Source organism: Leopardus geoffroyi, chromosome B1 (assembly GCF_018350155.1).
Source record: "Leopardus geoffroyi isolate Oge1 chromosome B1, O.geoffroyi_Oge1_pat1.0, whole genome shotgun sequence".
Taxonomy (NCBI): domain Eukaryota; kingdom Metazoa; phylum Chordata; class Mammalia; order Carnivora; family Felidae; genus Leopardus; species Leopardus geoffroyi.
The window spans coordinates 70,158,873-70,173,174 of NC_059327.1; the positions used below are offsets into that span (position 1 = coordinate 70,158,873).

At 35.9% G+C, this 14,302-nt stretch overlaps 1 long non-coding RNA gene across 2 annotated transcripts; it reads left to right on the top strand.

The window, feature by feature from the left end:
- Positions 1–9,211: 9,211 nt before the first annotated feature.
- LOC123582902 lies at positions 9,212–13,899 on the top strand. Of its 2 annotated transcripts, XR_006704639.1 has the most exons (3): positions 9,212–9,344; positions 12,150–12,273; positions 13,793–13,899. It is a non-coding gene; the product is annotated as an uncharacterized LOC123582902 (long non-coding RNA). The 2 variants fall into 2 exon arrangements; XR_006704638.1 differs by lacking the exon at positions 13,793–13,899 and having other exon boundaries at positions 9,217–9,344; positions 12,150–12,291.
- Positions 13,900–14,302: the final 403 nt, after the last annotated feature.

Consider the following 14,302-nt stretch of genomic DNA (forward strand, 5'->3'; position numbering starts at 1 on the left):
CTGAAGCTATTTAAAAAAAAACTAATTTTGTAATTTTCCATTTTAGTAAATAGTCTTTTGAAGGCATAATTACAATGGATATTTAATATTGCACTATATAGACATGGCATAATTTGCCAGTCACGCATATTTAGACATTTGGGTCATTCCCAGGTCTTCATCATTATGCTAGATTCTGTGATGACAAACATCCCTGTAGTATATAAATAACAAATTCAAGCAGTTTATCTCTGATAATATTCTCAGCATAAAATCTAAAAAGTAAAAATTAACTAAAATCATTTAGAATTTTGTTATCCATGGCAAATTGTCCTTCATAGCTCCCTAGAAGTATATGATATTTACATCCAACCATTAGCATATAGAACTGTTACTTTTTTGTATCTTTAAAATTTTTAGAGATCAAATAGTAATATTGTTGTTTCTGTTCCAGTAATTATGTTATTACTATCGTATTTTAATATTTTAATAATTATTAGCCATTTTTATTTCCCATTCAAGCATTTTGCCCATTTTTAATGATGTGTTCACATAGTTTTTGGTGATAAGCAAAAAGCTCTTTAAGCGTTAAACTTTTTCATTTCTGTTGTAAATGCTTATGGTCAATATTTTGGAATGAGCAACTTAAGAGTGATGGAAAATTTTATTTGTGTTCTTTTCTTCTCAAATTTAAAAAATCTATTTCTCTCTCCCACTATTACAAAAACTGCTCTTGCTAAGGGCATCCTTATCAAAATACATGTCACTCCTACATTCACCACCAGCAGCAAGTGGTGTTGCCCCTGGTTTACACCTAAAAACTTTTCTGTTGTTTTTTTTTTTAATGTTTTTATTTATTTTTTGTTTATTTATAATTTTTTTATGTTTTACTTTATTTTTGAGAGAGAAGGGGGAGGGGCAAGGGACAGGGAGACACAGAATGGGAAGCAGGCTTCAGGATCTGAGCTGACAGCTCAGAGCCTGATGTGGGGCTCGAACTCATGAACCCTAAGATCTTGACCTGGGTGGAAGCCAGATGCTTAACCGACTGAGACACCCAGGTGCCCTTTTTTTAATTTATTTTTGAGAGAGAGAGACAGAGACAGGCAGACAGGGCACGAGTGGGCGAAGGGCAGAGAGAGGGAGACACAGAATCCTAAGCAGGCTCTGGGCTCTGAGCTGTCAGCACAGAGCCTGAACGCAGGGCTCAAACCCATAAACCACGAGATCATGACCTGCGCTGAAGCGGGACATTTAACTGACTGAGCCTCTCAGGCACCTTCAAACTTTTCTGTTTTGATTTCCCTGGTTCTACTTCAGTGTTTTGGACTAAGTCCTTCATTTCTTCTTGGGCTTCTCTTTCCTTGCACTCTCCTGAAAAGAAAGGTTCCTCTGAGTTCTTCCCTTGCTTCTGTTTTTGGTTATACCCACACAAAGAGAGAGATTCCCAAGAGGCAGGAGGGTATTGGATTCAGATTAAGATGAATTTAGTTTTGTTTTAAATCTCCAGCTCTAGCAGCTTCTTATTTTACAGATAATCCATTTTCCAAAATAATAATCATAATAACAATAACAACAACAACAATAATTGAAACCATCAGACTCTCAGCATTTAAGCACACAAATTGACCTATGTTCTTACAAATATTTTGCCTTACCCTCCTGTTAGAAAAGTCCAACTGCTTGCCTTGGTTAAGATATCTCCTAGACTACTGAAAACAAACAACAAACACAGCACAAAACAACACTATCAATAAAACTCCACCAAGAAACAAACAATAGCAACAAAAATTGAAACAGACTCATAAATACAGAGAACAGGGGCGCTTGGGTAGCTCTGTCGGTTGAGCATCTAACTTGGGCTCAGGTCATGATCCCACCTTTCATGGCTTGGAGCCCTGCGTTGGGCTCTGTGCTGACAGCTCAGAGCCTGAAGCTTGCTTCGGATTGGGTGTCTCTCTCTCTCTCTCTCTCTCTGCCCCTGCCCTGCTTATGCTCTGTCTCTGTCTCTGTCTTTCAAAAATAAACATTAAATAAATTAAATAAATAAATAAATAAACAAACAAACAAATAAATAAATAAGGAGAACCAACTGGTGGTTGCCAAGGGGCTGGGTGGGGGGATAAGCAAAATGGGTGAAGGGGATTCAGAGGTACAAACTTCTGGTTATAGAATAAATAAGTCACCTGGGTGAAAAGTACAGCATAGGGGATATAGCCAATTATATTGTAATAGCTTTGTGTGGTTACAAACTGTAACCACACTTAGGGTGGCGAGCATTTTGTAATGTACGTCAAATCACTGTGCTGTACACCTGAAACAAATTTAATATTATGTGTCACTTATATTTCAATTAAATTATTTTAAAACAATAATAATTAATTAACATATGGTTGCTTCAACTCTCTCCTGAAAACACAGAAATTCTGACTTTTTCCACAGGAGCAAGTTCTCTCTTCTATCTCCCTCTCTCTTCAAAATAACAGCCATAGGGGCGCCTGGGTGACTTAGTCGGTTAAGCGTCTGACTTCAGCTCAGGTCATGATCTCGCAGTCCTTGAGTTCGAGCCCCGCGTCGGGCTCTGGGCTGATGGCTCAGAGCCTGGAGCCTGCTTCCGATTCTGTGTCTCCCTCTCTCTCTGCCCCTCCCCCGTTCATGCTCTGTCTCTCTCTCTCTCTGTCTCAAAAATAAATAAACATAAAAAAAAAAAAAATGACAGCCACAAAACATATATGCTCAGGAGTCAGAGTACATGAATTCAAATCTTCATATATGCTGTGTCCAAGGCCAAAATTATGTGATATCAGGGCACAAGTCAGAGCAGTAGATGGATGAGGAGGTAGAAGGTTATTATTTATTTTTGAGATGAAAATATGTAACATATTTCAAAGCTGATGGAAAGGGAAATATTTTTTTTAATATAAATTATATTCTAGGCCCCAGTGTCACTCTCTGAACAATGGTGAAAACTTTAAAAATACCTCTCAGAGTTGTGGTAAAAATTATATATAAGGTTTATGTTAGTTGCCTGAAAATAATAAGGATTTAATTTTTAAAACACTATATATACATTCCTCCTCATCATTTAAAAAATGGCATCAACATTAATTTTATCAATGCAATTACTTCCCTGAATCCCATTCGCTCCTCAACCCTCCTGGAAATTGGAAACAGGCAGAAGAGATTACTGGGCATTTTCCAATACACCCCTGAGCTTGACTTTCTATTGACAAGACAATTAACATAATCTATTGGGACAGAAGTTAATTTGTAGATTTTTGTCTGTTCAAATTTCCAATTATTGCTGTCTGGTGAAACTGATAATTCCAGAAATTAGATTTACAGCTCTACCAGAGGGTAATCAGTTTTGTATCTAATCAAGGACCCCTAGCATTTCTTTGATGTGCACGCATACCTTCTTCTCAAATGCTCTCTGGCCCATTCATAACATCTTTCTTATGATGAGTTGAATAAATTTTTGACAAGAGTTCATTTTATTTTACTCATTTTAATGAGTCATGATTTTACCCGTTGAAAAGATACATACTTGAATTCACTGCAATCTAGTACTTAATTCCAATATTCACAATTATACTGCAAAATAAGACTATTTGTCTCTGTTCATCCGTTGAGAAATATGAAGCTCACACATGTTGAATAAATTGCCTGATGTTACACAGCTGCTGAGGGTTGGACCTCGAAATAGAAGACAACTTTTGCTCTATGTCATGCTTTCCGTATTAAGCAAAATGGCTACATGCTTACGTTCTACAAAGTCTGAGATAAGTTAAAATAGTGAATCTTTCCAGCATTATTACATTTATTGAAACATTTCTGGAAAAATATATAATTAAAATTTTATGCCACAAAACATTTTTGTAGTGAGTCCAAAATTATACAATTTTTATGGTTGTTCATGAAATACACTTGTTTGGAGCTGAATTCCCTGACTTCAGGATATTCTCTGCCATTGGGATACATTAGTGAAACAAGATTTAGAAGCACTATTGATCTATGGCTTCTCCCAATGCATCGGAGAAATAACATATCATTCCTATGCCCAATGAAACATAGTTTGGTGGCCCAGATTATTTAAATTCCAAACCATAAGTTAGGATTCATATCAGAATTGCAATATACAGACCTGGCAGACTGACTAGATTATTGCAAAATTTATGGTTCAATTGAGCCTTATCATGTAGTTAAGTAGCCTTTGCCAAATGACTAAAAACATATAAAACATATAAATATAGAGAAGCATGATATAAGAGTGAACAGTATCTACACGGATGAACACAAAATGTTGATATTCATTAAGATTTTTAAAATACAGGGGCGCCTGGGTGGCGCAGTCGGTTAAGCGTCCGACTTCAGCCAGGTCACGATCTCGCGGTCCGGGAGTTCGAGCCCCGCGTCAGGCTTTGGGCTGATGGCTCAGAACCTGGAGCCTGTTTCCGATTCTGTGTCTCCCTCTCTCTCTGCCCCTACCCCGTTCATGCTCTGTCTCTCTCTGTCCCAAAAATAAATAAACATTGAAAAAAAAAATTAAAAAAAAAAAAGATTTTTAAAATACATAATATTACATGTATTTTTTGTCTCCCTATGAAAATGTAAATGATAACCTGTTTACATATATTTGCACTTTTAGTATTAATCCAAGTATATATGCTTTGTGTCATATTTAAATATTGGAATGTCTTTCTTGGTGGAACTTTAATTAAATATTTGCTAAAAATCCACTGATTAAATAACTTTATTTGAATGACTATAATCTTCCAAGAAACTTTAATGATTATTTTGTCTATGTGAAACACCAAGCAAATAAGCATGCAAACAAAAAATGTGTGAACATTATATTCTAAATAGACGTCCTTTTTATTATATCACTATTGATTTTCCTATAAAATTCACTCAAAGAATTTTTATCTTTTCATTCAGAACAATTATTCTAGTTATGCTAAAATTTCTCATACGTGCAGCAAAATTAATGCATCCAAGGAAGATGAAATAAAGGGTACTAAATGTACTTTTCTATGTGAACCGAGTGGAGTACTTGACACAAAATAAATTAAAACAAAATAAAGTAAACACAAAATAAAAACCAAAGTTTTTAGGCATTGGACAGCAGGCAGCATGACACTGTGATGCCTGAGAGAACTGGAATTTACAAAGTGAGCTCTACAATTGCACCCGTTTAATACTTGCAGGTATTAATATGTGCGTAAATATAGACACATTTTCTCATTTTTAACCTCTTTAAAAGATAAATGACTGTTTAGACAAAAAAAAATTAAATAGCGATGCATTTTGAGTTTCGTAACATACGTGGAAGTATAATGTATGACACCAGCAGCCAAAAGGATGAAGTAGAGGAAGGAACTACATCATTGTAAGGATTATGCAACATACATAAAGTGGAAAAATATTATTGAAAAATGGAGTGTGAATAGGGCGCCTGGGTGGCTATGTCCGTTAAAGTCCGACTTCAGCTCAGGTCATGATCTCCCGGTCAGTGAGCTCGAGTCCCTCATTGGGCTCTGTGCTGACAGCTCAGAGCCTGTAGCCTGCTTCAGATTCTGTGTCTCCCTCTGTCTCTGTTCCTCCCCTGCTTGCACTCTGTCTCTGTCTCTGTCTCTCTCAAAAATAAAGAATTAAAAAAAAAGTTTAAAAAAAATTGGGGTGTGACTACCAAAAGGAGAGAAATATAGACAAAGACAGAGATGGAGGAGAGAAAAATCAAACAGTGGAGAACATAATAAATAATTGAAAACTCAATTAATGCAAATGATGGCAGGGAAAGAAAAAAAATTGAGTAAAAAACAGATGGGACAAATAGAAAGTAAATAGCAAAATGATAGTTTTAAACTCAACCATATCAGTAATTATAATAAGTAAAGTTGGCTTAAACATTCAATAAAAACCTACCCGTGTCATAGGTAATTTTTTAAAAGACCTAACTATATGCTATCTACAAGAAAGTCATTCTAATTTTGCAGATGGGGTAAAAGTAAATGGATGGGGATAAAAAATCCATTATAGACTACTAGAATTTCCTAAACTGGGATTTGTTCCTTGGGATTCCTACTGTGTGTCCAGCCACTATACAGCCTCGTGGCAATGGGGGCTGGAGCAAATGTTGATGTTCCGGTGACTGCTACAGCAGTGAGGAAAACTGTCCTTTTTCTCTGACCCAAAGTCTCCTGTCTTCTGCCAGCAACCATGAAACCGTGGTAGGCTAGACTGCTAGATTGCAAGAAGTGTACAAACAGGATAACAAGTAAGAAAACGTTTCAAACTCTTCACAGTCTCTGACAAAGTCCACTTCCAATTGTCACATGACTGGCAATTATGGACTGATTTTGATGTGAGACCTTGGTTTCTCCATAGGCAGGCCTTTTCACAGGCTGCTTGAGTGTTTTCACAACATGCAGCTGTCTTCTCTCAGAGAGGATAATCCAAGAGAGATGGAAAACCAAGTGGAAACTAACTTTTTTTATTATCTAGTCTCAGCCATCAAATAGCATAATTCCATAGCATTCCTGTTCATTAAAAGCTAGTTAGTAAATTCAACCTGCACTGAAATAGAGAGGAATTAAGCATCCTTTTTTTGATGGGAAGAGTGACAAAAAAATTTCCGGACATATTTAAAAACCACTGGGTAGTATCATTCTATTTATAGGAAGTTATAGAAAAGGTAAATCTATAGTGACAGAAAACTGATCAGTTGTTGGCAGTGACCAGGGGTGGGACATAAAGACTGGCTGCTAAAACACACAAGGGAACTTTGTGAAGAGATGGAAATGTTCTACATTCTTATGCTCGTTATGCAACGAATAAAACCGTGCACTTAAAACTGATGAGTTCTACTGTATGCAAGTTGTACATTTATAAATGTGATAAAAATTAGAAAAAAAACTGTTCATATTCATGAAATAGTGGTTATTATTACACAGGTGTGTAGTGTTTTGACTTCTGAGAAAGATGACATCATTAGGGAACGTGGTTAGTATAGGTGGTTAATTCAATGACATGAGAGGAACTAGTAATTTGCAATAGAAAGTTGGGTCTCTCACGGTTTTCTAGCCCAACTACTCTAAATTAGAAGACTAAAATAAGAGTCAGTAGTAATCACGTTTGTTTTCTTCACCACCTCTTCTGTGAGATAATGAAGTACAATGAACCCAGCATCAATGGCAACATGCTTAGCAGTAATGGAAAACTTCGTATGAAAATGTCAGGCAGCGTTCTTGGAATTGGGTGATGAGAGTTATCGGCAGGCAATATCATCGCCACCTGGCACCAGTTAGAGTGCTGTTATCAACAGACAATGGGAGCAGGAGAAATATCCTCCTAGTAATTCAGAGCAAGAACATGAGGCATATCCTGAAGAGGCCAGGAGATCTGGTCCTCGGAGCACAAAAGAGACTTCCTTACCCTCCCAGGACTATTCGGAGATTTTAGGGGGGGTCTGGATTTTTCAGAAAAGTTTTCAAGGTAAATTCAGAGAAATGGAACATTATTTTAATCTGACCGATATGAATTTGGAAAGATGAAATATAGTTAGACTAAAGCTTCAAGAGGGAGAGGGCACTGCAAAAAGGTGAGCAGACACTCTTTGGAAGAAACATTCGGTATCTATTACAGTAAAGGATACCTGAGTTTCTTAAATGATCTCTTCTCACCATAAAATGGCCTGGGTTTCTGCTATCTTTTGTAACAGAATAATCCAATGCATCAAAGTTCAAAGTGAACACTATTATCTAGCACTGACAAGGAACTAGAGTATATCTTTAAACAAACCCTTGATATGGTTATCACAAATCAAATAAAAATCATTTACTTTAAAGGAATTTGATTCAAATAACCCAAGAGGTTTCAAATCATTAAATTTATAAAAATCACCACAGTGCTCATTAAAGTGAAACTTCCTGGGCTTACAGATAGTCTATTCTATTTGGGGTGAGACCCAGGAGTATGAATTTTAAACAAACACCTTGAGCAATTCTAAAGCAAAGGGACCTCAAAACACACACGTTTTGAGAAATACTGAAGAGACTAGTATTAATACTTAATAGACCATAATCTCAGCATTCTGAAACAATGCATGCATTTACATTACATTATAGAATAAAAAAGCTATGCAATCAAAAATTTAACCCTGCATGGGTTTTGATTTATTTTTCTTAGCACATTTGAAAAAGAATCTACTTTCTTTTCATTTTGAAATAGAATCTAATTTCTATTAATATTTTTCAACCCCATGGACTCATTTTATACAAACATGTCTTTTTCATCATCTTCTTGGATCACTGCCATATAATTATTTATCTTTTCTGATACAAAGATTTTTCTCTTCTAAAAATTACTCTTGTTCTATAGCATTATCTAGAACATCTTGTTTAGAATTCTTTCTAGAAAGCAATTAACTGAAACTCTTTTGTCTGTATCTGATACAAAATTACAAGAAGTCTAACTTTCATACAGGTTTAATTACTACTAAATCAATATTATGTATTTAAATCTAATTATAGTATGAGAATTAGGATTCTGATGAAGAAACGATCTCATGGATAATTAGAAATTTAGTTAGCCTGCATTAAAACTAGCAGATTCTTAGTCTTGACTATCTTGATAAAGTACAGGATATTAAAAACTGACTTAAAGACAATAAATTGTCATAACAATAGTCATTATAATTGTATGCTAGGTGTACATAGACAAGGTATTTTTTCTTTTCTAACAGGTTTACAATTTGCAGTCATGACTTTCACCTTACCGCCAGCTAAGACTTAGCCCAGAGAGAAAACCGATCTCTTTTCTTGAAGTTATCCTCAGAAGATTAAATCTTATGACTGCCGTTGTCATACAGCACCAACATTATATTATAAACCTAAATACAGAAGCCGTCCCCCGCCCCCCAAACTCCTATCTGTGGGGAATATGTTCCAAGACCAGTAGGGGATGCCTGGGTCCGCGGCTAGTTCCAAACCCTATATATACTATGTTTTCTCCTATACATACATACATACATACATATGGTAAAGTTTGATTTAAAAATTAGGCAGTCAGAAATTAATAACAACAATGAATAATAAAATAGAGCAGTTATAGCATACTGTGATAAAAGGTATATGAATGTGGTGATCTCTCTCTCACACATTCAAAATATATTGCACATTACTCACGTTACGATGTGGGATGATAAAACGCCTAGGTGATGAGAGGAAGTAGGCACTGTGACATAGTTAGGCTACCATTGACCTTCTGACAATACGTCAGAAGGAGAACCATCTGCTTTCCCACTGCAATGGACCGTGAGTAATGGAAACCGGGGAAAGTGAAACCTCAAAAAAGGGAGGACTACGGTATTTGCCATTACTTTTCACTTCCTTCTTTGCGAGCTTCTGGGGAAACAGAACAGATGTTTCATTCTATTTACATAATGAGTCTTCATGTATTTGAAACAGACTATTATTACCATTTTACTGTGTAATGTTAACAATTGTACCCATAATGCACAGGAAAACGCAATCTTACAGTGCTGAAATTTAACAACAAATAAGATGTGGTGGTGTGCTTTGAATGCAAATAATGTTTTCGAGTATCTCTTTTAAGTAGTCGATTACTGACAGTTGTGTAAGACTTGAATCTGAAAAATGCGACTGTGAAGGTACAAATTCTGTTTTCCTTCACACATCCAACTGTTTTTTTATATGATTACTTACTGCTCCGTGCACCATCTCCTGAAAATTTTCAGTCCATTGTTAAGATTAGATCAAGACCTTTTTTCTTAAGCATTTTAAATGCCTCTATGGAGAATAATCTCACTCCACTGTTACATAGCTCTATGTTATACACACATTGTATGCTGTCCTTGCAGGCATCAGCTTTAATTTTAATTTTTTTCTTTTATATCTCTCTGCCTAGAAGTAAGTAAGCTCCTTGAGGGAAAGGGTACTTGTCTTAGCCAGCAAATCACTGCCAAGATGTAGTAAGTTTTCAATTAATTGTTCTCAACCTAATTTTCAAGCCATTTCCCTTTTTGCCATCAATTCACATTCTTCTTGTTTTCTTGAATATGTTTTTTTACCATAAGAATTTGTTTTCCTACTCTGCAAGAGTGCTGATTCTTAATTTGGTTTTTGCCCCTCACTTCTTGTTCTTTTGTAGTTTTAAAAACCCTCTTTTACACTGTTTTCATTTCTGTATTACCTTGAAAACCATTGTCGTTTGCATTCTTTCCTAACAGTCCATAAATAGAAACAATACCTCATCATTTTCAATATCATTGAATATTAAAGATACAATTGTTATTATTGAAATTACTATCATCCTTTCACTTCAGGCAAGTGAGAAAACTAAGTAATGAAGAGACTGAAACCAACCACATAAATTTCTTCTTCTTTTTTTTTTTTTTTTTGTTTGAATTTTAGTTCAGTTCAATTTTGGTACATCTATCTGATTTTTATTAGTATTATGTATTTCTTTTTAAGAAGTTACAACGGCACTTTGGTTATTCAGTGAAGTACTTACATACTGTGCAACAGCCTCTTGTTTCAACCCATTTGTTTCCTCAATTTCATAATCCTTTGAAGAGTCATTATGACAGTGGAAAGCTAAGTGCCCTATGCTTCTGCAACAGCGTTCAACAGAGTGTAAGCTGAAATGTAGCCCCATCAGACATGATTCTAACCCTCAACCACTACGACTTTACCTTTTCTGCTACCCTCTACCTGACTGGTTTTCTTAATATTTTTTCTTTCGAGAAAATATTCTCCTCTCCAGTAGGATGAGATCATCATAGTAAGTCCAGATATACGGTAACCCTCCCAACTCACACTGCTCTTGGAACAGCACTGTGATTGTCCCCATAGTAGCTTATCCACAGTGATTCATATAAGAACCGCAGTTTCTAAGAATTTTCATGGATTTGTTTCCTTTGGATACAGTTCTTGTGACAACACAAGATATAGATCACAAGATACATAGATACTTGTGTGTGCATACAAACAGGGATGTAGATATACTTAATCAGGCTGACTCCGCTTAAGATTATTGTTCTAAATATCCATTTATTTTACAAATGCTTTTGATTGCCCGGGCCTGGGTGGCTCAGTCGGTTAAGCTTCTGACTCCTGACTTCCGCTCAGGTCATGATCTCACGGTTTGTGGCATTGAGTCCCGCGTTGGGCTCTACACTGATGGTGTGGAGCCTGCTTGGGATTCTCTCTCCCTCCCTCTCTCTCTCTCTTTCTCTCTCTCACTACCTCTCTCCTGCTCATGCTCTCTCTCTCTCTCAAAAATAAACGTTAAAAAAAAACAAATATTTTTGGTTGCCTTCTATATAGCAAGCCCTATGATCTGCATTCAGGATATAATGATACAGTTGCTTATTGTTTCACAATGGTGGGAGTAAGGTTTATCAAATAGCCACAGAAATAAATATATATCTGAAAAGTATTAAGGTATGCTAAGTAGAAAAATTAGGGAGGTGTTTGCGAGAGAATTAAGTTTGAGGGAAACAAATTGAGAGGCTTCTTGGAAGAAGTAACAATTAAGCTGACACCTAAGGAATAAAATGCAGTTAAGTAGTAGATGAGAGGATACTTCAATCCTTGAGGCAAGAAAGAACATGGCTCATTACAGTTAAGCGTCTGACTCTTGATTTTGGCTCAGGTCATGATCCCAGGGTCATGGGATCAAGTCCTGTGTTGGGCTCTGTGCTGACATGTAACCTGCTTGGAATTTTCTCTTTCTCCCCTTCTGCCACCCTCCCCTGCTCATGCTCTCTCTTAAAATAAAAAAAATAAAAAAATAAAAAAATAAAACATTAAAAAGAGAAGTAAAAAAAAATAAATAAAGTGAATGGAGGGAGTGGAAGTAAAGAAATAACCCTTTATAGATGTATGAAATAGGAGACACGTAGACTTGACAATTGGAACTTGTTTGCTGGAGATAATTTTAATTTTGGTGTTAGGTATTATTTCTGATTATCTTTAGTTTGGAAGAGATTTATAATGAGCTAAAGTCAAAATAGACTAAGAGTGTTCATACCGACAAGGGGAGCAAAGGGAAAATCATGCACAGATAGAAGGCATTGCATAGTGATCATTTACAGAAAGCAATTTACTTAGATATTTTTGTTGTCTAATATTCGTCTTGTCTCTCAGATTCTTCGGGAAACGAACACTGAAAGCAGATATTGAAGACTCCCTGATGAGACTCACATTTGGAATTAAAATGATCAGTCTGCTGCAGATGCAGATATCCATAAACATTTGACATTTTAAAAAAGTAAATACAATTACATTATTTTGTTGGTAATGATTTTTAAAATATGGATGTTTGGGGTGCCATAAATTACTTTTATGGGTTATTTTCTCACAAATATGTTGAAGTTACAGCTAGTTAAAAATATTCTATTACTTTCCATTCCACTTATTTTCAAGATTTCATTTGCTTTCACTGCCAACTCTATTGAAAAAATAGTCTAAATCCATTACTTAACATCGTGAAAACAAGTTGCCTCCCTATTACTACTGAAAACCATCATCAAAGATCATTCATTATTTCCTACCCACCAAATGCAACAGTTTTTTCTATGTTCATAAACTACTTCATCTCTTTATTTTTCTCTACATTTCTTATGTATACTAAACTTTCTATCTTCTCTTATTCTATTTTTTTCCTGTACACATTTTTTCAACTTCAGCATTTACCAAAATAGCTTTCTCACTGAGTACTGCTTCATCCATTCTATAACTTTTCCTCTTTATTTTATGGCTTCCTTATTTACATCCACAAATAGATTTGCCAACTTGCTGCCCATGCAACAAAATGTGTTCATATCAGGATTCAGTATTTTCCTTCAGTTCCTTATTCTTATTTCCATTAAAGACCATACTGTCCTCCCAGTATCATAGGCTCCTTCACCATAAAACCCATTTTTAAATAAGCTTCCATAACAGAAAAATTATTTATAAACTATATGAGTCTTTTCTCTCTATTTAAAAATGTTTATTTGTTTTTGAGAGAGAGAGAGAAAAGAGAGAGAGAGAGAGAGAGAGAGAGAGACTGTGAGCAGGGGAGGGGCAGAGAGAAAGGGAGACACAGAATCTGAAATAGGCTCCAGGCTCTGAGCTGTCAGCACAGAGCCCAACACAGGGCTCGAACCCACAGACCTTGAAATCATGACCTGACCCAAAATCAGCTGCTTAACCGACTGAGCCACCCAGGCGCCCCGAGAGTCTTTTCTTTATTGTCACTCACACCACCTAAATGGATTTCCTAATTGATTGTCCTTGCCCATAATTTTCTCTTCTTAATTTCATCATTTACATGGCTTTCATATTTTTTTCCTCAATTATTGGTGGCTTGAGAGCAGCCCCTTCACCAAAAACTTGCTTACAAACACATCCTAAATTTTTCGTATAAATTTCAAGGCAATTGCAATTCCAACTGTAAACTACTTTTCCAACTTCATCTACCAATAGTCTTTTCACACATTGTGTTTTTCTTCACCAGGGCTCCTGCCATTTTGAGAATGCACTACACATTGTTATGGTTTCTCCTTTAGGTTGGGTGCTGTATAAATACAGCCCAAGACCAAGATTCTTGCGAAAAAGATTTATTAGAGTCCTCTTGGAAAGGAAGTGTTACATAGACTGAGCGTTTTATGCCACCAAATTCATATGCTCGAATCTAATCCCTAATATATTGGTGTCAGGAGGTGGGGCCTTTGGGAGGTGGTTAGTGCACTTATAGAAGAACTCCCGGAGGGCTTTCTTGCTCTTTCCCCTTTCTACCATATGAGGACACAGTGAAAAGACAGCCATCTATAAACCAAGAAATGGGCTCTCAGCAGACACTGAATCATCCTCCAGAGGCTTGATTTTCGACTTCCCAGCCTCCAGAACGTGAGAAATAAATTTGTATTGTTTATAAGCTCCGCAGTCCATGGTATTTTTGGTATAGCAGCCTGAAGGAACTAAGACAGTGACTAAGAGAAATAATAAAAATGCAGTGCTCCTTTTTTGTTTTTAAGGGCATATTCTCTTTATCAGCATTTAATACTTTTCTTCTATAGCCTTTTACAATGAGTTACTTATATAGAGCAAAATCCTTGAGAACAAAGACAGGTTTTTTTGTTCATTATTTTTATACTCACTCAACCACAGCTCTTAGTAAAAACCTCTACAGCATAGGCAAAAATTTTAAAATAGTTCTTAAAATGTATTGTCAGTAAAAGTGAATATTTTACAGGAAATCTTAAGAGTAGTAATCTCATTTTCTGGAAAAAAAAGGCCATTATATATTTTATATT